This window comes from Sturnira hondurensis, unplaced genomic scaffold (genome assembly GCF_014824575.4).
Source record: "Sturnira hondurensis isolate 20B ecotype Veracruz unplaced genomic scaffold, ASM1482457v3 Scaffold0012467, whole genome shotgun sequence".
NCBI classification, from domain to species: Eukaryota; Metazoa; Chordata; class Mammalia; order Chiroptera; family Phyllostomidae; genus Sturnira; species Sturnira hondurensis.
The window spans coordinates 3,635,072-3,657,452 of record NW_028085098.1 but is presented as its reverse complement, the minus strand read 5'-3'; the positions used below and the strand labels follow the sequence as shown (position 1 = coordinate 3,657,452).

The window sequence follows — 22,381 nt, the reverse complement described above, 5'->3', positions numbered from 1 at the left end:
CGAATTACCTTTGCCCAGTGTGCATAGGCAGAGAATAAAGATATTCAAAGCCTGGGCAATCACACTCATGTTTAGTATTCCTCATACACTAAAACTGTGGGGAGATTCGTGAATCTTATTCTTCTTGGCAGGCATTAATTTTTTTTACCATATATCACTGTCATTTCCAGGAGAACTTGATAATAGCAAACACTGCTCACTTCCAAGAGAGCTAAAAGAAGAAAAAATGAGCTTCAACACATTTGTGGTAATTACTGGCTGCATAATTAAAACAGAAATCTGTCATCTACAGCCATGGGCAAAGCAGGTAAAATTTAACATAAACTGTCATAAAAATAATTTAAAACTAGACTTTTAAATTAAAAGGTGTCTTTTAAAAAATCAGACATTTGCTATTGTTCTAAACAGACTTGGGGCTAACGTTTAAGAATTGCTCAGTGTCCTTTTTAACCAAATTTTAATTATGCCTGATGGAAGTAAAAAAGTTGTCCATCCATTGATTTATTAAATGTATATTCTGTATAAGGTAGGCTTTCACTGGATGCCTCAAAGAATGGAACACTCTGCTCTCAAAGATGTGATAATACAGAAGGGGAAATAAGTGTTTCTAAGTATCACTTAATTGTTGATTTTTCATTAATTGGCATAAAAAGAAGGTATTCTCAGAAAGGTAGCATCTAAGCTACTTGAAGAGTTAGGGCAAAAAGTTGGTATATAGAGCTCAGGAAGGCCATACAAAGCTACGAGCAAAACAACTCATGTAGATCTTCAGAACGGCCCTTTCAATAGTGGCTTGGATTCTAGCAACTCTTAGGAAGGGAACTGTCTACAATCTTGTTTTGGAGAGCAACCCATTATTCACTCCCTAGAAGTACAATTAGGTATCCAGACATTCGTTACTCTAGGTAAGTAAACATTTTTCTTATAGTCATAAACTCAAGCAGCAGAGGAATGATATTCTAAACACCAGGCAGCTCTGATACTCAATAGCTTCTGCAGGAAGACAAGACCTGTGATCTTTCACAATTCCAGCTGTTCCAAACCACAAAAGCACCTGCAGGCCACCTTTGCTATAGATGACCTTGGTTACCTCTATGGGCCCCAACCTCTATCCCTGTGTTGAATATTTCCAACATGCTGTGTGTTTGTTTGGCATTAGAGCACCAAGTATGGCTTTTGGAAAGTGTTTGATTTGAGCTACCTTAGTTGGACAATGAACAAATGTTTTCCTTCTCACTGAGAGAATAGAGGCACCCAGCTTCTGTCAATACATCTTCCACTTGTCTCTGTCTCCGATCACTCTGCCTTCCCTCTAGATACTGTAATGAAAAGTCCATGTGCCTGGATAAAGCCCACCCCTCCCTTTGTACACACAACCTATCATTTTCACTGCTGAAGGCCATCAATTCAGTAACTTTTCCTTCTTCTCTGTTATTTTTTCCTGCTCTAATAGGTCTCATGATTGTTTCTACCATTTACTTAAAAATGATTTCCCCTTGATTCTTTCATCAACCTCCAATGAACAAAGCCTTTTATTCTATTTATAGAACTCCTGGTGTGATCTATCTTCAGTCACCAATTGCTCCTGTCCCATTCTGTCTTAGACCCATTTTGACCCAGCTTTTATCCTCTTATTCCAACTAATCTGTCTCATAAAGTGATCAATGACCTGCATGTTGCTCAACCTTACAGTGATCTTACCTGACATATGGGTAGCTCTGAACAATGCTGTAAAGTCCCTTCTCCTTGAAAACATTTCATCGCTTAATTTCTGTGACTTCACACTCTCATTGTTTCTCACCTATGCCCTAGTCATTTATTCTAAGATTCTGTTGCTGTTTCCTCACTATCTTCTTGGCATCGGAAATTAGAAGTGCCCCAGAGTTCAGGTCTTGGCTTTTGCCATTATTTTATCCAAATCCATTCTTTGGTGGGTCTCAACCTTATGGCCTTAAATAGTTCAAAACTACATACAAGCATGCAGAGAAGACCTCAAAATTTATCTCTTCAGCCTGAACCTCCCTCTGCTCATCTCACTATTTGACAGCCTGCTTACTTTTTAATGTGGATGAATGATAGGTGCTTTAGGGTCCCAAAATGAACCGTGATCTTTATTTTTCATGTGCTCTTCATAGAGTCTTTTCCATCTCGGAAAACTGGAATTCTTTTTTTATCCAGTTGATTGAACCACACTCCTTGCCATTCTCTCCTATTCTGCAAATCTGATTGTCAGCAAACCTGACAGACTCAACTATGAAATATTTTCAGAATCTAATCAATTCAGTGACTATTATCACATCTGCTGCTAAAACCCTTTTCTAAGCCACCATTGTCTATCACCTGTCTATTGCATGATGGCTTCTTAGCTTGTCTCCACACCCCCACCAGTCCATGTTCAGTAAGTTAGCCAGAGTGATCCAGTAAAAAGTAGAAGCAGACCGTAGCACACTTTTTCTGGAAATTCTCCAGTGGACATTCACCTTATTCCAACTTAAAAGATAACATGTTTTACTGACCCCGAACAATCTGTGCTCACATTTTTGGTATTCTCCTCACTCACTTTGCTCAGTTACCTAAACCCTCTTTCTGCTATTCAAACATGCCAGGTAAATTCCACCACAGCCTCTGCAGCTGATTGTTTCCTCTGGTTTTCTTCAGCTATCTTCAGGGATGTCTCACTCACTTCCTTTAATTAATTTACTCAATTGTTCAATTTACTCAATTTACTCAACTCAAGAGGTTGTTTTGTAAGGTCTTCCTTCTTGGATATTCTTCTAAAATTTTCACCACTATTCCTATCATCATTCTCTCTAATCCCCTTTCTCGCTTTATTATCTTCTCCTATGTAGTTATGTTTATCTAAAACTTTACATAGTTTATAGTTTATCAACCCTTTGTCTATAGCATATAAACTCTATGAAGTTGAAGATTTTAGTCTGATCTCTGCCTTTATTGATTGCATTATTGTTACCAGTCAATTGTCCTTTTTCTGAATCTACACTCTTTGCAGTTTATCCCAGGAAAGGCCAATTATACTTCTATGCTTCCTTGTTGTTGGACTTGGTCATGAGACTTCCTTTGGTCAATGGAAGGTAGGTAGGTGTGATAGTGAGGCAGTCCCAAGCCTAGACTTTACAAAGCATTGTATGTTTTCACTCACTACTTTTATACTTCTGCCATTGTTATGAGAAGTATGTGTCATGTAGCCAGTGGTCCCAGGAGAAGAGGAGCTATATGTCACAGACTCATACAACCTGTACAACCTATTGGTTCAAGTCTTGATCAGCTGAATCCAACCTATCCCAGATCAACCAGATTCCAACCACCTGACACATACATAATAGAGAAATAAATATATATTATATATGTCACTGAAATTCTATGATTGTTTTACACCAATAACAGACTATTGTATTGTTATGTTCATAGATCCTGCCACATAGTAAGTACCCAATAAGTAATTGATGAATAAATGACCATGTAAAAGAAGTATAAATTATTTTATCTGTGAGAGTCTTTAGTGCTTGCCAAATATTATGCCTTGCATCTTCTAGCAGAGAACATAGGGACATTTGACTGCTTCTGACCAAAGAATTATGAACTAAACTGACATTGTGTCACTTTTAGGCTAGATACATAATTGCAAGACATTCTAAAGCTCTATTTTCCCCTTTGGCATAGTGAAAAGCAATGTGTGCCAGGATGATTGCTATCACGTGTAATAGAAATGAGCAGAGCCTCTAACTTATCTGCAATAGATGTATAACATGTATGAAAAACAAACTGTTAGTGTTTTAAAGCACCAAGATTTGGGATTCTGTTTTTACTATAAAATAACCTAACCTGTGTCTTACCTCTTTTGCATACAAAATCATATGCAAAGAAGACATTTAGAGTCATCCTAAATGATTTGAAGTGGTTTGAAGTGTTGTCTTTATATTCTTATTTTATATCCTTGTTTTAGAGAGTACATTTCTAATGTAAGTTTTTACTCTAAAAGAACTTGGGTTCAAATCTGCAAATAGCCACATATTACATTTGTGACATTGGATAAATCATTAATCCACTATGATCCCATTTTCTTATTTATTCAATAGTCCTAATAATATCCATCTCAGAGGAAGTTGTTTTATTGCATTCATATAACTCATATTTTGAGCTAAAAGAGTTGGATATCCAAGAAAGGGCAAATCATAAATGCATACTGCTCTGTTACCAGGCCCTGCATGTGGCAGGAGAGCCTCAGAATGAGGGTATGAGAGGGATGAAAAAGAGAAATGGTGTCTGGAAGGGAAGTGGAAAGACACCATGCATGAGTCAGAAGCAACTATCTGAGCCAGGTAAATCATAATTTGGAACCTAGTTGCAAGGCAAACTTCAATCTCAGTACTGAACTCTCTGTCCCATTCAGCTACCCTCTGTCACCTCTCCGCAAAAGTGTCTGCTTCTTGTTTGAGAATATCTGACCCATTAAACATAAGTTTGCTGTCCTGGATAGCACATGGCCTTAGAAAAGTTGATTTCTGGTGAACTTCTAGTACTATAGATCTTTTCAAGCCATTGTAACTTCTTGCAACCCTCTTTCACTGAGGTCATTTCAATCTTCAGTTATTGATTCTGTGATTATTTAAACACCAATAATCTCCCTCATTAAATTTCCACAAGGACAAATTAATATTGCATACCCAGTGCATAGCACACTGTCTGACAGGTAGTATGAACTCAATAAACAATTGGTAAATGAATGAATAAATGAGTGGCGGGTCTCAAATCTCTACTGTGTCACTCCCCTAATTCACCACAGAAGTTGGTTTAATAAAGTTTGATGGACCTAAGTACTTAGAACAGCAAATGACCCCAATAAAATGAATTTGCTTCAAACATAAACCAACTGTTTCTAGTAAGGAAGGTTCACATTTTAAAATAGAACCTATGAAGGGAAGTCTATTCAAGCCCAATGAAAGGTGATACAATGGTAAGGTTTCTGACTAGAGGTTATTTAATGGAAAGGGGATAGAAAAGCATTTTGAAATGCATTACCATGCTGGTCTTCAGATTATACCGTCTGTGTAATTGTTTACTTAAAAGGTGGACCAGGGGGAAGAGAATAGAGATTCAAAGAAGCAAGTGAAAAAAAACCCAGATAATTTCATCTAAATGAGATATGTTTTATTCATTCCACCTTCATTAAAAGTGAGTAATAGACAGAAAACTGTACTTGAAAAATAATTAAATAAAAAAATTGGAAAAAAAAAGTGAGGAACCTTAAATCAAGTGTGTGCTAGAAATTATATTAACTGCCCTTTGAAATGGAAATGCTGGGGTGCATGAAGAATAATGATAAAAGTGGGTCATAAAGAGTCCTTGATGCATTCTGATGGAACCAAAGGTTTCAGATCATGCTTCTCATGTCACTTTATTTAGAAATACTTTACCATAACGTGACAAATCAAAATAACTTAGGCAGAAATACTTTTTTCTTTAGTAAGAATGAGCTGTAAAAAATTATGTGTTTGAGTTTAAAACTGAAATCATGAGACTCAAGAAGTAATTCCTCTTCATCAATGCTAACTCTGAAGAGTAAAAGAGTAACGAGTCTGTAAAGAGTGTGGGTTTTCATCTGAATGTTGGGATGCTAAACCAAATTATACAAATACTTGGTTTCGACTGGAAATCAACTCATTTAGCACTGTGTCAGTGCTCCGAAAACTGCATGTTTCTTATTTTACACAGATGATCTGCTCAATTTGCCTTTAATTTGCCGTATAAGTAGTGTGACCTCATTTCGTGGAGATGAAGACAACCTCAGACTCATTCAGTACAATAATTATGGATTACAGAGGGATAACATAATGAGAAGATCCTGTTTGCATAAATTGCTGTTTGAATGTTGTATGCCAGCGTTGGCTTTATCGGAGTTTGACACATCTGCCAGACTCAGCTGTGGCTCCAATGGGAAACACAAATTTAATGTGAGTGCTGAAAATGTTGAGGCCTCTAAGATTTATAGGGATGGCATCTCAGCTGATTGTAAAAAGTTATCTTTCTGTGTAATGGCATTACCATGGGCTGCCAGCTTGCTAAGCATTTATGAGGATTATTTCAATTCAGACTTCAGACAACCTTGTGGTGTCAGTGTTATTAATATTATTCTCATTTGACAGATAAAGAAAGTAACTTGTGCAAAACCATGCAGCTGGACTGTGGGAGAACTAAACCCTAGACCTGAATACAGAGTTCAAATCCATATTATCTTACTTCTTCTCTCTCTTTAATTATCTCTTTCACTTGTGTGCTTATCCATCTATTTCTTCATTTCTTGCCCTCTTCATCTCACTCCCCACCTGTTCTTCTCACCATGTTCTTTCTCTGTCTTTCTCTTCATCTTCATGTACCTCTTTATCTCTGTGTATTCTCTCTATTTGTGTCCTTGACACTATCTTGGTCCATATGAGTTAGTATCTTATTTCATGTCTCTGTCTTTCTTTTCCTTTCTTTCCCTTACTCTTTTAAGCTCTCTATTCATATAAGTATTTATGTATGAATTACCCATTTATATTTATATATATAAATATATTTGTCTTTATTTTCCATCCTTTCTTCCTTCAATTCATCTTTCTAGCCACCCATTCACTTATGCTCTCTATACCTCCAAATCATTTTCTGAATATGTCATATAATTTCTAATTTTCCCTCTGAGTTTTTCTCCCTGTCTCTGTTTCCTCTTTCTCACATGCTCTCTCCATGAATCCATCCCCAAACCTCTCTCCTCCCTCTCCATTTAAAGTTGGTGTTCACCCAGGTATTTTAGACATGTTCTTGTATGTCTAGGATGTACCTTTTGTCTCATTCAAGGTCAGAAATTGTGTTCCCATGTATCGAAGATATATGCCTTATTAAGGCAATAAAACATCTATATATGGCTCAACCAGCAGTCAACCCTATTGCTACTTATGAAGAATAAAGTATTCAAAGAAAATTAGTCATGGGTGACTCATATTTCTACACATTTTATGAGTGAGGCCCTAACTGCCTTTGTTCTGGATTACCTTTTCAAGAGTGTTTGGATACTGAGCAGCCTTAAAAGACACATAGATTATCTCCATCTGAAGCTGAGGACAGATTTGCCTGTATTGTTATAAGATAGATAAGATAGTTCTGGAGGACAGGGTAAGCATGCTAACTATTCATAAAAATAATATAATGTCACCTGTGATTAAAGGGAGGGCATACCTGCCCAATATGCAATTTGGGTTTCTGAAGCTTAAGGTTCTTCTGAAATGCCACCTAGTGCCCAAACAGACATCTACTTGGGATGATCCATGTAGCTCCTTTTGGATTTGAGAGTAAGGAAAACTGACAACATATGCCCATGCTCTTGCTGCTTATTGTGTTTGAGTAATCGGACCTCTGTGTCTGACACTGGAATTTCCTATATTCTGCAGACATCCGTGAAAGTGTGGTAGACTAACTTAGCTTGCAAGTGGGTAAAATCTCAGCCACTTCAAAGCCTTACCTCAGGCTGCCTCAGGTTCTACTTCTGAGGGAAATACAAGCTAATCCAATGGTAGAGCAAAAAGATCAATGCCTCTGGAACCAGGCAGACCTGAGTATGTACTTTCTACCTGGAAGATCTTCAACAAGTTTCTTAACCTCTGTGAGCATCTGCTTCTTCATTTGCAAGATGGAGAAAATAATACTTATCTGCTACAGGTGGAGGATATTGATTATAGAAAAAAATCACACAGTTCTTAATGTATAGTTTTTAATAGCATCAGTGTTCAACAAATAGCAGTAATTATTGTTATTATAGCCTGAGGGAATCCCAGGGGCACCCTGGACATGTGAGGCGGCAGAGATGATGTTTTGACTTCAGTGATTATCTGGGGACCACTAACCTGTAGGACTTTACCACTTTAAGGACACAAAACCATACACATCATTTATAAATCACTGTTCATAGAAATGGTTGCATCATAAATAGCTTTTGTAGTCAATAAAATTATTTATGTATTTGTGCAAAATTATACATTTGAGGAATTAAGCTGTGTCATTACATTTCTTCTCTTCTCCTTAATTCTTTCTACCCTTCCTTCCTACCTCTTCCGGTCAGCTTGTCACTGTGCATTTGTGGCCTCAGGAAAGAAGAAATTTAGAAGTTTAAAAATATTCAATTCTTCTCTTTTATTTTATTGCTTCAGTTTCATAAACCTAGAGCAGAGGCCATAGCTTTTGAAGAAAGTCTTCACTCCTTTTTAAATAATAAGAAATTCTCAGAACATAAAGAAACTTACAGAATGGGAATTCAGATGGAAAGGATGGCAAACCCACACAGGTAAGAACGAATCCAGAGATGACTCAGCCTCAACCTGAGTGCAACTCAAGGACACCACTCTCATGCCTCCCTAGAGACCATGTAGGACACAGCACTTCAGTAAGCACTGGGTGTTCCCTTTGATGGAGAAATATGTTAGTTGTTCTTCCTGTTGTCATCCACCAAGAGCTTTCCTTTGTTAGCAGTTAGAGTTGAAAATGGGCTTCTGAAACTTTGCTGTGAAACATTCCTTTTTCAGAATTCCAAGACACCAAGACACCTAGAAGACCCTAAATAAGGAATGGGCCCAATGTGGAGGTGGGAGAGGGTTACATCTATGTTATGAGTCTCAGAGTAGATGTCTAGCCCCAGCCAAGAACAGTGGTAAGTCAACCCCTATGCCACATGACTTATTCATCAAAACATATAACATGTTGAAGGGGTTCAGAATATGCCACTCCAAAATATGCTGTTCGGGCATATTGACTATTTTGAGTTAACAGAATTTGTAAAACAGCAAATACAAGGAATATACTGACCATTTTCCTTTTTCTTAAAAGCAGGAGATGAAATTTCCATGTGCAAGATGGACATCCTATACCAGAAGTCCAATCTCATCTCATCAAGAATGAGTTCAAACTGAGAGAATTCTGTATATGCAGATTTTGTTAAAATCTTTATCTTACTTCAGCCTCCCCACGAAGTTTAGTTACTTGTCCACATGGTCTCTTCTCTCTTTAACCCAATACAAAGGCATATACGTTTCACAATGTTTTTGTATCTTCATTCCTAATAAAGGCTTCAGTTTATGTAAAACCTGTATTACATAAAATGTGTGCTTTCTACTGTTGATCTATCTTATGTCAACATATTTCTCAGGTTTAGCTGAAATAAAAACAGTAAAGGTAAAATTTTGCCTTCCCTAAAATCCCTTACAAGTTCATCTGGTTTATAGTAAGCACACTCTGTAGCTTCTGAGAATGCTGGAGAGTTAAGGTCCACATACTTGTGGATCCCAGTCCCAGAAAAAGCTATTTCTATAAGACATGAGTCATGAACTTATCTTCAAGTACACCCTTGCACATCACCCGAATTTGTCGTTTCTGGAAGATCCCTACCTAACAGTCATTAATGAATTAGACAAACAGATGTCTTGGAACACACAAGCTGAGAGGCATGTCTGGCTGAAAGTAGTCACCAACCATGGCTGAGTAGTAAGATCTCTCAGATTCTTACACTCGGCAAGTAATGCGGCCTTTACATAGAAGGTAGGGTAAACACTGATGGCAGCAACCTTTTCCTTCACAAATCCAGTCAGGACTAATGCCTTCTAACTACATAAATGGCCCCTTTCCAGGAAAGAGGTGTTATACAGGGAAGGACATTGTATATCTCAATAATATTGAAAACTTATATTTTCTCTGCCCTACTACCTGACCCCCAATTCAAGCAAGACATTTTTGTAGTATAACTCTGTTTCAATGTACCAGTTGACAGTGACCATATTAGTTATTAATATGGTCATTTTGAGACCATTAATATTGTCTCAAAACCTAGTAGATTCAAACAATAAATGTTATCTTACAGTTCCTGGGAGTCAGGAATCTAGGTGTAACTTAGTTAGGTGCCACGGGCTCAGTATCTCACGAGGCTGTAGCCCAGTTTTCAGCTGGGCTGTATCTCACCTGGAGACTCCTTAACCTCATGTGCCTCTACACAGGGCTCAGCACAGGATCTGGCAGCAGGGCCAAATTGCTGTGAATGCTCCCACAGGTTGCCCTGCATTTGCCTCCCACAGGTTGTGCTCTGCATTTGCCTGTGGATGAGTCATCAGCAATCCATGGGTCAGTACCAGTAGCATGCACAGGCCAGTGTGAGAAGCCTTGACTGATTATCTTCCTTCTTCCACGTGTCTTTGTCCCCCAAGCCTTTCCCTCAAAGGGGATGTTCTCCCAGGAACATCAACTCAGGCAAGAAGGAGTCCTGAAAGTTCTTACCCCTCCAAATCATATTTTTAGGGGTTTTTTTTGTGTGTGCTCATGTATGTGTGTGTCCACTCTGGATCTTTGTCCCCTACACATGTGCAAATTCAAATCTCTCTACTCACCAAGTTTGCCCTTTCGCTGAAGCTATTGATTTGGTGAACAGAATTCTTATTATCTTAATGATCAGTGAGAAACCACATCTTCCCTCCTTTTTCCCCTATTCTCATTTGGTGGTCAAGACCCAGTGATTAAGTTCTGCCATACTTTCTTGCCCCCTCTTTTTTATTTCTAGACCCATAAATACACTCTTAGTTCGAGCCCAGATCATCTCCCGACTAAATTATTTCAGTGTCCTCTAAATTGCCTTCCTGTCTCCTGTTTTCCTCATTACCCAACTTACTATATATAATGAGTTCAAAAAATATTTATAAACCAGGCTTTATCAACTGTTTCACACTTTTAAATGGACTTTTCAGTATTTACACAGGGCCCAAGGCATAAAAATGTGTGGTCCTTGGGTACACATCAAAGCTCTCTATAATGAACAATGGTGGTGTCTTTTCTACAAGTTTTGGTACCCCAGAAGTATGTCTGGAGTAGTAGAGAGTTAACACCCTCAGGAATAATCCCACCCAGTAAGGGAAAAGAGTTGGTGGATAAATACTCTGGCCTTCTAACTCCTCAGTAAGATAATTCTCAGATGATGCCCAGCAGGATAAAGCCCACAGTGGTAACCTGTGCCCTGCCAAGCCAAACTAGAGCCTTAGACAAAAGAATTATGTAATGATTATTATAGTATAATTTAAAGTCAGGGTTTGATATCTTCTGCTTTGTGGGTTTTTTTTAGTTTAATTTAATTTTGTTTTTCCCTCAGGATTGCTTAGGCTATTTGGCATCTTTTGTAGTTCCATACAAATTTAATGATTTTTTCTTCTATTTCTTTGAGGAATCTTGTTAGGATTTTGACAGGGATTGCATTAAATTTGTATCTTGCTTTGGCTGATAATGGCCATTTTAACTATGTTGGTTCTTCCAATCCATGAACATGGAGAGTAATCTTCAATTGCTTTCATTTGTCTTGAGTTTTCAGTGTATAGGTTTTACACATCCATTGTTAAATTTATTCCTAGGTATTTTTTGTTGTTGTAAATGCAAAGAGAATTTTTCTCATTTCTTCTGAGTGTAAAGGGTTTTTGCACATTGATTTTGTATCCTTCAACTTTATTTCTTTACTGTTTCTAATAGTTTATTGGTGGAGTCTTTGGTGTTTCCTACATAAAGAATCATGTTTTCCTCAAAATGGGACAATTTTTCTTCTTCATTCCCAATATGGATGTTTTACTTCTTTCTTTTACTTGATTGTTCTGGCTAGGACTTCCAGTACTCTGTTAGAATGGCTGCTATCAACTGTGGGGGCAACTTTTCCCACAAGTCCCCCCATCTGCCACAGATGAAAGTGAACAAGACTGAGACATGATCTTCTGGGGTAAGAGAGGTGGCCATTCCCTCAAAAGGGAAAGGCCATGAGCAGTGGCCAGTTTCTCAGGGGAAAAAGGCATTGAGCCCCTTCCTCCAAGGCCTTTTATGGGGTTGTAATACCCAGGAATATAGGGCAGCAAGGATAAAACAGAAGATAACATTTCAAAGAAATCTGACGGCTTAGTCTGAGTCAGTGTCTGTCAGGAAAGGGGGTTGAAGAAAGTTTGGGAGACGTACTCATTTCCTGCTTGAACCCTTAACATATGAATGAAAGCACTCTTAGCAGAGCAGATTTCACAGGCTTTTCAGAAATTCTTTGTGATGCCAGATTTTTCCCCCACTGGGATTCCCTCTGACAAGGCAAGGAGCTGCACCCCTCCCAATCAGGTATTCAGGTTTAAGGGGATTAGAGCCAGGAAGTGCTTCTCCCAGAGGACATGGGGACTCGGGCTATGTCACATAGCTGGGGAGGGACAGGTCTATTTCTCGCTCTTTGTTGCAGCCCCCCAGAAGTCCTTCCATGATGGCCTCCCAAGTGGTTGAATCTGGCTTAGGTTGCTCCCCACTGTGAGGAGACTTACCCATCATGGATTTCCAACTCAAGCTTGGAGGAAGGGAGAGGAAACTGGGGCAGTGTTTGCTACGAGACAAGATCTGTCTCCTGTGGCTCACATTCCGGAGCTCACTCACAGCCTTAGCCACAGGGAACAAGGGGCAGTGTTAGGGTTACAATTCCTGAAACCAGGCAGAGAGGTCCACAACAATCAACAACCTGAGAAATAACAAGTATTGGAGAGGTTGTGAAGAAAAAGGAACCCTCTTATGCTGCTGGTGGGGATGTAAACTGGTACAGTTACTATAAAAAACAGTAAGAGGTCCCTTAAAAAATAAAAATAGAGCTACCATATGACCTAGCAATCCCTCTTCTGGGCAACTACCAGAAAAAAATTTAAAAGGTTGTTCATATAGTTATATGTAGCCCTCTGTTCATTACAGTGCTATTTGTAGTAGCCAAGACATTGAAAAAACTGAAGTTTCTTCCCATAGATGATTGAATAAATGAAATGTGGTATGTATATATATAAGGAATACTACTCAGCCATAGAAAAGATAAATATTGTCATTTTCCAACGTAGATTGATGTTGAGAATATCATACTGAGCAGAATAAGCCAGACAGCAAAGGACAAAAACCATATGATTTTGCTCCCATGTGCACAATAACATAAAGTAACAAATAAATGAACAAAACAAACAGACACAAAATTCATTGACATGGACAGCAATATTGTGGACAACAATACCAGGGGAGAAGGAAGTAGAGGATGGTAGAAGAGAGTAAGGGAGTCATACATGTGGTGACAAAAGGAGGCTAAACTTTGGGTAATGAACAAACAATGCAATATACAGATGATGCCTTGTAATATTGTACACTTGAAACATAATCTTATTAATTAATATCATCCCAATAAATGTATTAAAAATATGTATGCTCCTATATAACATTTATATATTTTTTAACTTTTTAAAAATCTTCACCTGAGGATATGTTTATTGGTTTTAGAGAGAGAAAAAGAGGGGGGCAGAGAGGGAGAGAGAGAGATGTGAGAGGAAACATTGACCTCCTGAACTCCCACTGACTGGTGATGGAACCCACATCCTTGGTATGTGCTGTGACGGGGATCACAGCCACAACCTTTCTGTGTATGGGACAGTGCTCCAACCAATTGAGCCACCTGGCCAGGGCCTTGTTTTGTATTTTTTTATGGTTAATTGTTTTAATGAAATATTATTGATGTGTTTATTTTATTTTTATTTTTTATATTTTATTTTTATTAAAATTATGTAGAATTATGAGGAAATATGGTATTGATATAAATAAAATGTTTACACTAAAAATAATGGTGTGAGTTTTAACACACCTACTTTATGATTTTTCAATATTTTTCAGTTTCTTTAGTGTTTTGCACAAAATACGCTATTTTAGAAAACACATAATTTTTAAAATTTTATACACTTTTTCTTTTCCTCAGGCTCCAATATGGCTAAACACAGCACTGTCAGATCATGTCTTTATCTAAATTTGGACAATTTTGTATCATAAATTTTTGCGTTAATTTTGATATTCTAAAAATATTTCATTAAAATGTTGTGTATTTGGACTACTGAGTGTTTGGCACCCCTTAAATTCTGCATCCTAGGTCAGTGCTTCCCCTACTTTACCTTACTCCTGGCCCTGAGGGTAACTTGTTTCTTTATTTATTCATACTTTTTCATTAACTTTCCTAATTTCCCCGGTTCATTTTCTACTCCCTTGACTCTACTTCTTGGGATTCCTTTCCAAATAGACTACCCAAATTCTTTATTTTAGGAACTGCTATAAGAGGAATCCAAATTAAGATGCCCTCTGTGGTCTAGCAACAACTGACTATCAGAAACACTTCTATCTCTATTCTTCAAACCTATGCTTAGCCAATTTAGGGTGTCTCCTATTCCTACTTTATTTAACTATAATAAAATACGTGAAATCCTTTTATTTGAAAATATATAATCATAAATGATTGTTATTAGCTCCTTGCTCATCTATAAAACTCCTTCTCCTTAGATTTCTTTTATTCTATATTTACTAGATGAAATATGTCATGCCACTCTCCTCATAAAAGCATTATTCCCACATATTTTCATTCATATTTATTTGTTTTTTGACTCCATATCTTATTGGCAACCGTATGGTAGGCTCTATCTCATGTACCTTATATATCCTGGGTATTTTAATACTCTTATCACTTCTATTAGACTATCAATCTGAAAAAAAATGGGGAAATGGGGATTACAACAACTTCATCCTGCCTTGCAATGGGCAATTGCACATTAAATGCCTAGTGAGTTAAATTAAATGAAGAATTTAATAAATGTAGAACAAAATGCATTCCACAACAGAGCCTTCGGTTTGGTGAACTGAGCAGGTGGAGATATACACAAATATATTCAAAACAGAGCCATCAGGGAACACAATGTACCAGATCAGTTGGCTTGATCTGCTGCCTGGATAGGTTTAGAAACCTGCCCACCCAACAAGCTGGAGGTAGATTTGGCAAACCAGAGTACACAGAAATTCTTGGCCTCCCCCAACTGCTAAAGGTTCTCCATTAAAGGTTGTGCTGTTGCTGTTACCAAACTCTCCTTGATGGTGTTGCTTGCCTAGATACACATCAGGTAACGAATATCCCTAGCAGGTGTCCTCAATTAGGTCCAAAAATGGTGCAAGAGAAAAAATAGCTGGCATGTCATCTACTCTGATCCTGATGATAGGGTTGATTTAAACCCTGGCAAGCTTTTAAAAAAACCACCTGGCGGCAGATCTCATCACACCCACACATGTAATTCAGTTAGCAATTCATATGACTTTTATAAATATCCAGGTTCTCCGATCTGTTCTATCTATGGACAGCTGAGTTTTCCCTGGCCATGATTCAGCTGTTCATGCCATCTTTCCCCCCACCATGCCAATAATTCAGAGGATACAGTGTCCAAAAAAATCATCTATAATTCTACCCTTTCTCTGCCATCAAAGTTACATATCAACTTCTCTAATATAATATAATTTATCATAGGGTAGAACTGAGAAGAAACCTAAACCACAGAGTAATGATTAAGCAAATTATTGCACTTCCGCAAGATTATATAGAGAAAAAATAAAAACAACAGTGATATATTACCTATAATATTACTCATTATAATAATTTGGATTATGCAAACATGAATGATTGTTTCCTTTTATTCATAATCCATTTTAATGCATTTATGAATATTATTCTTTTAGTAACTATAGGAAATAATTATACATCACACATATTTTTAAAGAATTAACTTTGAGGACATACTTAATTGGAAAAAAAATCATTAACAAATAGGCATTTGGGGAAGAGGATTTCTAGTCTTATTCTTTGCTTTAACAAAGATGTTTAAAAATTCTGAAGATGGATGGTATTGATCTGTTTGTTTTTGTGTGTACATGTGTATATACAACACCTAGTTTTAATGTTTACAGATGTTTAACAACTGGCTCCAATAAGTACCCCAATTTGTAGCATTTGCTGATTTCCATGGTGTAAATATTCCCACTGTAGCCAAGGGTGGGGCAGAGAGGCACATGATTGATCTCACAAGGCTGTATGTAGGAGAGAAGCCAGCCTCGATGAACTGCTGGATTTCACCTTCCTGCTGTGTACCTCCTTGAGCCAATGGCTTCTAAAAAACAATTATCTGTGGTCAATTTGAACTCCTCTCCAAAAATCATAGCTCCCTAACAAGTCAAACCCACCAAAACACAAGATTGAAGGAGCAGATGCACACTGCCTTTGCCCATCTGTTCATTCTCTTCGAGTCTCTCTTCAGTGTTCTGGAGGCTTATTAGGTTATAAAGTCCAAACATCATCAGATAGGAAACATTGTGTGGGCTTTCTAAAGGGAAAGCACCTAGTTATAAAAAACATTAAATGTAAAATCAACTTGTGTAAAGAAAAGTAGTGAGAATAGATTGGGATTTATAAGTAAACATGGGAAAAATCATTGGGAAATTGATCAAGGAAGTGCAGGTCTGATAGGGACCTTGGTAAATATCTAAGCTAATATCTAAACTAACAGTTTAGATAGATAAGAGTGTATAGATAAGAAAATTGAGGCCCAGAAAATTTAAAAATTTTTAAAAGATTGTATTTATTTATTTTTAGAGAGGAAAGGGAGTAGAAAGAGAAGGAGAGAAACATGTGCAGTTGCCTCTCATGCATGCCGTACGGGGGACCTGGCCTGCAATATAGGCATTTGCCCTGACTGGGAATCAAACCAACAACCCTTTGCTTTGCAGGCTGTCACTCAATCCATTGAGCTACACCAGGCAGGGCAGAAAATTGAGGCCTAGAAAGTTTAGATGACTGATTCAAAGTCAGATTTCAAATCAATGTATTCTAATTCTAAGTGAATTGCTTTTACCATTAATTTGACACCATTTAAAAAATCATGCCAGTGCAAATTTTAGAGGATTATTATGATAAGATAGTTTAAGACAACAAAGACTCTAAAAATTTTTAGTATTTTGGCTAGTGGGTTTAGATAAGTAAATTGTTTTTTAAAAATATATGTTCAATAAATTTATATTCTAAATGGGAACTTTTTAAATACCTAACAGGAAAGCACTGGTGATTGTCAGTGAAGCTCTATCTTACATTTTTATGTTGCCTGATGCAAAATAGAAGCTAAGCTACTCCCATTCACCTCTTTCCATTTCATCAGAGTGAGTGTGTCCTACACATACACTGCAAGGAAGTCAAATTTGACTTTGCTGCTGATGTTAGTCCCTGAGGAATGAGATACAGAAATGACTTCCTCAAGAGAGCCCACAGCCTGATTTTGTTGTTACTGCCAGTAGGCGACATGTTTTCACAAAAGACTGTGTTTCTCAGGGAAAACACGAACACTTTGAAAACTCACAAAACTACCCAGTTAAAAATATAACAGTAGAACATGCTTGGAGGAAGAGAAAGAAGAAAAAACAGATGATAGACTTCCACCTGGGCCAAAGCAGCTCGTGAAGTAGTGGGAAGGAGGGATGGGGTGACACCACCTTCAATGCAGGTCACCAATGGTATGGCAATCTGGAAATCCCCTCTCTAAGAATATGACAGTGATGACGACTCTCATGAAATGTTGGATTTAACAGAATATGCAAGGAACCACCTCTGGTAGAATCATGTTTTGGGCCACAGTTCTGGACCTGTAGTAGAAAAAATACTAAGTAGCCACCCAGATTGTAGTGGGTGGGGTGACTGGTTGGTATGCAGGATTTTTGTTTCAGAAAGTTGGAAAACTCGCAGCAATTGCAGTGGTGGTGGCTTTCTTCACCTTCGGATTGCTAGTCACACTGACTATGTGCAGATCATCTGGAAAAATGTTAAAAGGTATATAGAAAGCAAAAAGACAAATTAAGAAATGAGCAAATAAAGGCAGCACGTGAGATTAACAACATAATTGAAGAGGCAACAGAATTTGTCAAACAGAATGTTGTGATACCCAGTGGGTTTGTGGGAGGCATTTTGTTACGCCTTGCATCTTAGGATATGAGTGCTCTACCACATTGGAGTCACCTGTGAGCAAACAAGTGGTGGTGACAAGGTGGTCTCTCAACATTACAGGCCACCAGAGTCTCCAGGGCAGCAAGAAACAACTAGCTGGACAACATGAAACTCACAGGTTAGCATGTTGCCTTCTGAAGTTTGGCAAATTAGTATCTGCTACAAAATGACTTGTATGTGTACAAAATATTCCTGAGCAAAAATGTCTTTCATTTATTTAAATCAGATGTTCTTTGCTGTGCTTTATAGTGCCAATAAACAAAACTGTATAATTGCTGCAACATTAGGGTTGACTTTTTTAAAAGATATGTTTCCAATACACTGAAGAACTCTAATACCCTTTTGTGAAAAAATTCAGAAATACTAGAATTATTAAATATATTAAACAGACTTAATAATAAAAAATACAATAGTAACAAGCCAAATTTGTATCTATGCCTATATTTTCACCATAACATTTGCTAATTTTATAAGCATGTCTTGGTGTATACAAACCAATACACTTACATCAGACACACTATACTGGTCCCCTGATTTGTTCACGTAACTTGGGATAGGGCTTCAACTGAGCATTTCTCATTAGTAGCATGCATGTATCTGTTAATGTTGTGTCACTTGCTAGAATGATGATTCAGTCTCAGGATGAAAATTAGTAACTCTTACTACAATACAAATATTTTAAAAGAAAATAACTATTTTGACAATTAAAACATTGACATAACCAACCTATTGTTTATGCTCCATAAATTTTGCAAAAATCTAAAAAGCATAATCTTCTGGCTGCAATGCAAATCGGAAAGCTTCTAATAGTCACTAAATTTATTTGGGGTTACTTTAGAGATAGGTTAGAAAGTATCTGATAGGCAGAGAATAATATTTGGGGGAAACAGTAGCATTATTACTCCAGAAGCTCTTACTTTGGTGGTTGGCATTTTTCCTGTAATCAAGGTGTGAAATTATAGAAAATCTAGTCAGGTGCTATCCACATTCATATGATGATTTATAAAATTTGGACTTCAGCATCATACTAATAGAGTTCTTCGAAATATCTCATGAGTATTAATTTATGTATTTATTTGCTTCTAGATCTGCAAGGTAACTTGGAGAGAACCAGCTGGCCATTTGCTACTCAGAGTGTAGTCTGGGACTCACAGCATGGGTACCACCTCGGAGACTTAGAAGTGCTGGATCCTAGATCTACTGAATCAGTCAGTCTGCATTTTACCAACATCCCAAGGAATCTAAATGCACATTAAAGTTTAAGAAACACTATTCTAGGTCTTTTTCACACCCGAGGCAATAGAGGAATTTCCGAGTTCTCATAGCTAGTTAATTGATGATCAAAATTCAAACCTAGGGTTGTTAACTCCAGAACTGTATCTTTTTCTGGCTCTCCTTAATTTTTTGACAAATTTTTAGGGAAAATGAACAATGCTTCCCATACAACTCCTTAATATTAATCTGGTTGCTATCAATGTCCATCATTGCCAATGATGGGTTTGACTGGATCTACTCTCTGCAGTGATTAAGTTTTGATATCCTTTTATGTTAACAGAGTCTCAATTTTGACATGGGTACAATGGTTGGCAAAGTCAAGAGAAATGTTTTTGAATTTGTTGGCAAAGATCAATCTACTTGGGACTGAACAAGAATCTTTGGAATATTTGTCCATTTACTAGAAAATTAGAGAAGCTTATCCTCCCTCCCTCACTTGGTTCCAATCAGAAAGAAGCAGAAATAGGCCTTGAAATAACTTATATTTTCCTGGAACCAACCATGCAAATGGAACTTCATTTAAAAAAAGATAGCTGTATACAAATCAACAGAGGGAAAATGCCTCAACTGATAACTTTCTGAAAACAGGAGACTCACTGCTGGTAACAGTGATTTGGACACAGATTATAGAATAAAATAGTTCATTTGCTGTCACCCTAAGAGAACTGAGTCGGAGAATATGGCTTGCTTTTCCATTGTCTTTTGTCAATGAAAAACAACAGCTATTACACAGCAGGAAAGGGGCAGGGAGGAGTCAGCACTGAAGCCATGTCATTACAGAGGCAACAATCCACTTCGTGTTTCAGTTGAAAGTTTGAAAACTAGCCCAATAGATTTTCAGTTGACTGTGATAACACAGAATTTTCCAGATCCTCATTTTCTAGTAAGATCCTTTTACAGTATTAAAATCAAAAGGGGTTATGAGAAGTCATTGCCATTTGACAGTTAAGGTTCGAAATACAACTTTCTCCAGATCATGTGAGGGTCGAAACTAGGATGAAGATCCTGTGTGTATGATTTTTTGTCCAGTGCTCTGACTTGGCTTTATACTCTCATTTTCCACCTAAAGGTTAAGCTACATTTCTCAAATGGAAGAAACCTTATTTTTTGTTTAACACACTCATGTTTCATAAAAACAGGGAGAAAATTCAGTATTTTGGGAAAATAACAAAAGGATATGGGTTAGCTTTGGAGGAATCTATTTTGTGAAATTAAAAATTTTGATGTCCTTTCATGTTAATGATACACAGATTTAGAGGTCTGGGTCAAGAATGAGGAAGGTCAAGAGAAATCTCTTTGCATTTGTTGGCAAAGAATAATGCATTTTGGAAGACTGGACAGGGGTCCTTGAAGTCTTTGGGGCTTAATTAATATCTCAGTTGTACACGTTGCTTTTGGTAGTGATCCTACTTCTGTTTCCTAACTTTAGGGAATGAGAATTTGGCCTCAAAGCTACAGCCAGCTGTGAAATTGAATGCTCTATTGGAGCATTTTAAATAGTACATTTGGTCCTTTGGAAGGAACTAAATGGATTCTACTTCTACAGATTTATATAATTTGCTCTTTACCCAAAATTCTACTTCTCCTGGTTGTCTCACTCCCAGTACCTCTGAATTGAGTCCTTCATTACTCACACTCCCTAAAATAAGTAAGGTAATCTGGGGTTGACTTCACACAAAGCTAGCAAAGCTTATTTTCTTTTAGATGCTAGTTGTATCTATCTCTTTTCCTTCCATAGCAACATATTGAAAAGTAAAAAATTCAGATAGTCTAGTCTTGCAAACTAGAAATGAAAAATATGGTCTAAGAAATAATTTTCAACCTTGACTGCACATTAGAATCATCTGGGAAACTTCAACTAATCCCCACGTCAGGCTGCTTCCCAGGTCAATTTCAACAGAACCAGTTCGGTGAGACCCAGGCCTTGGCATTCCCTAAGCAACTCATCACGTGAGTCCAATGTTTAGCTAGGGTTGAGAACAAGTGGTTTAAAATAGCCCTTATCAGAATTTGGTGAGAACTCGTATCTTCTAGACCCTTGTTAAATCACAGACTTCTGGGCCCCAATCACTGGTTAACAGACAACTTCCTCAATTCTTCTCAAATTGTGGCCTTCAGTCAGCACAAAGACATCATTGGAAATGCAGATCCTCAGGTACCACACGAAACTGAGTCACTGTGAGTGGAGCTCCTGAATCTTCAGGATTATTATTAGCTCTCTGAGTATTGTCAATGTTTACCAAAGTTGATCACCATTGTCCCAAAGAAGCTGGTAAGAACTCTGTAACAAGGATAACAGTAGAAAATAATATTTCAGACAATGGTAATATTCCAATCACTCATTAACTGCCTGATTTATTATTTGTAGCAGAAAACCCTGATAACAGTAGAAGGCCTGTTTAATCCATTTGTGAGCTGATTCCTCATTCCACCTTGTCCATCTGGATGAGTCTTCCTAATTCTCTCACAGACAATACCTATCAAAGCTGAGGTTACCTTGGATGAAGAGAACCCTTAATTGCTAAACCAACTTTCCATGAAAATTAATTCAATCATATGTTGGCCAAGGACCCAGATTTACGTTTTTCATCAAGATTGGAAGAGGGAAGTTTAATTTGAAGGCAAAGCCCATGTCATCTCTGGGAGAAGTATCCAGGATGAATATATAGGCAGGAAGTTTAGGATATTTGCTCCCGCTTTAATCAGAGATAATGTTCCTACTCAAGTCTCTAGTATGTTTCATGGGTCCCAGGCTGGACTCCAAACACATACAGAAGAAAGAGCTTCTACCTGGACCCAAAATTTAATCCCATCCTCCAGTTTATCTTCTTGCAACACATTTTCTTGGATATATCATCTGCATTCACCTTTCTTTGCCCCATTACCATATACCAGGTACTCTGAGGTTACCTGAGCCCCAGCATATTTTTTTCTATTCATCCATTGTCTTCCATTGGGTAAAAATTGTCTTAGAGCTGAAATAGAACATTAAAATTACTAACAGTTTCAGGGTTATTTTTCAGTAGTATATTTGACTGTGAGCAGGGCTACAAATGCTCTTGTGAACTAACTGGCCCCCTTTTAACCAGTGAAACTCCAAAAAAGGGATGTTTTGGATGCTTTGGCAATTGATACATAAGTCATGACTTCTGGTTTCTATAAATTTTAAGCTCAACTGCAAATGCTGTGACTATCACT

At 37.5% G+C, this 22,381-nt stretch overlaps 1 pseudogene; it reads left to right on the top strand.

Moving 5' to 3' along the window:
* The first annotated feature begins 294 nt into the window (after positions 1–294).
* LOC118997087 (FUN14 domain-containing protein 1-like) lies at positions 295–17,890 on the top strand (annotated as a pseudogene).
* Positions 17,891–22,381: the final 4,491 nt, after the last annotated feature.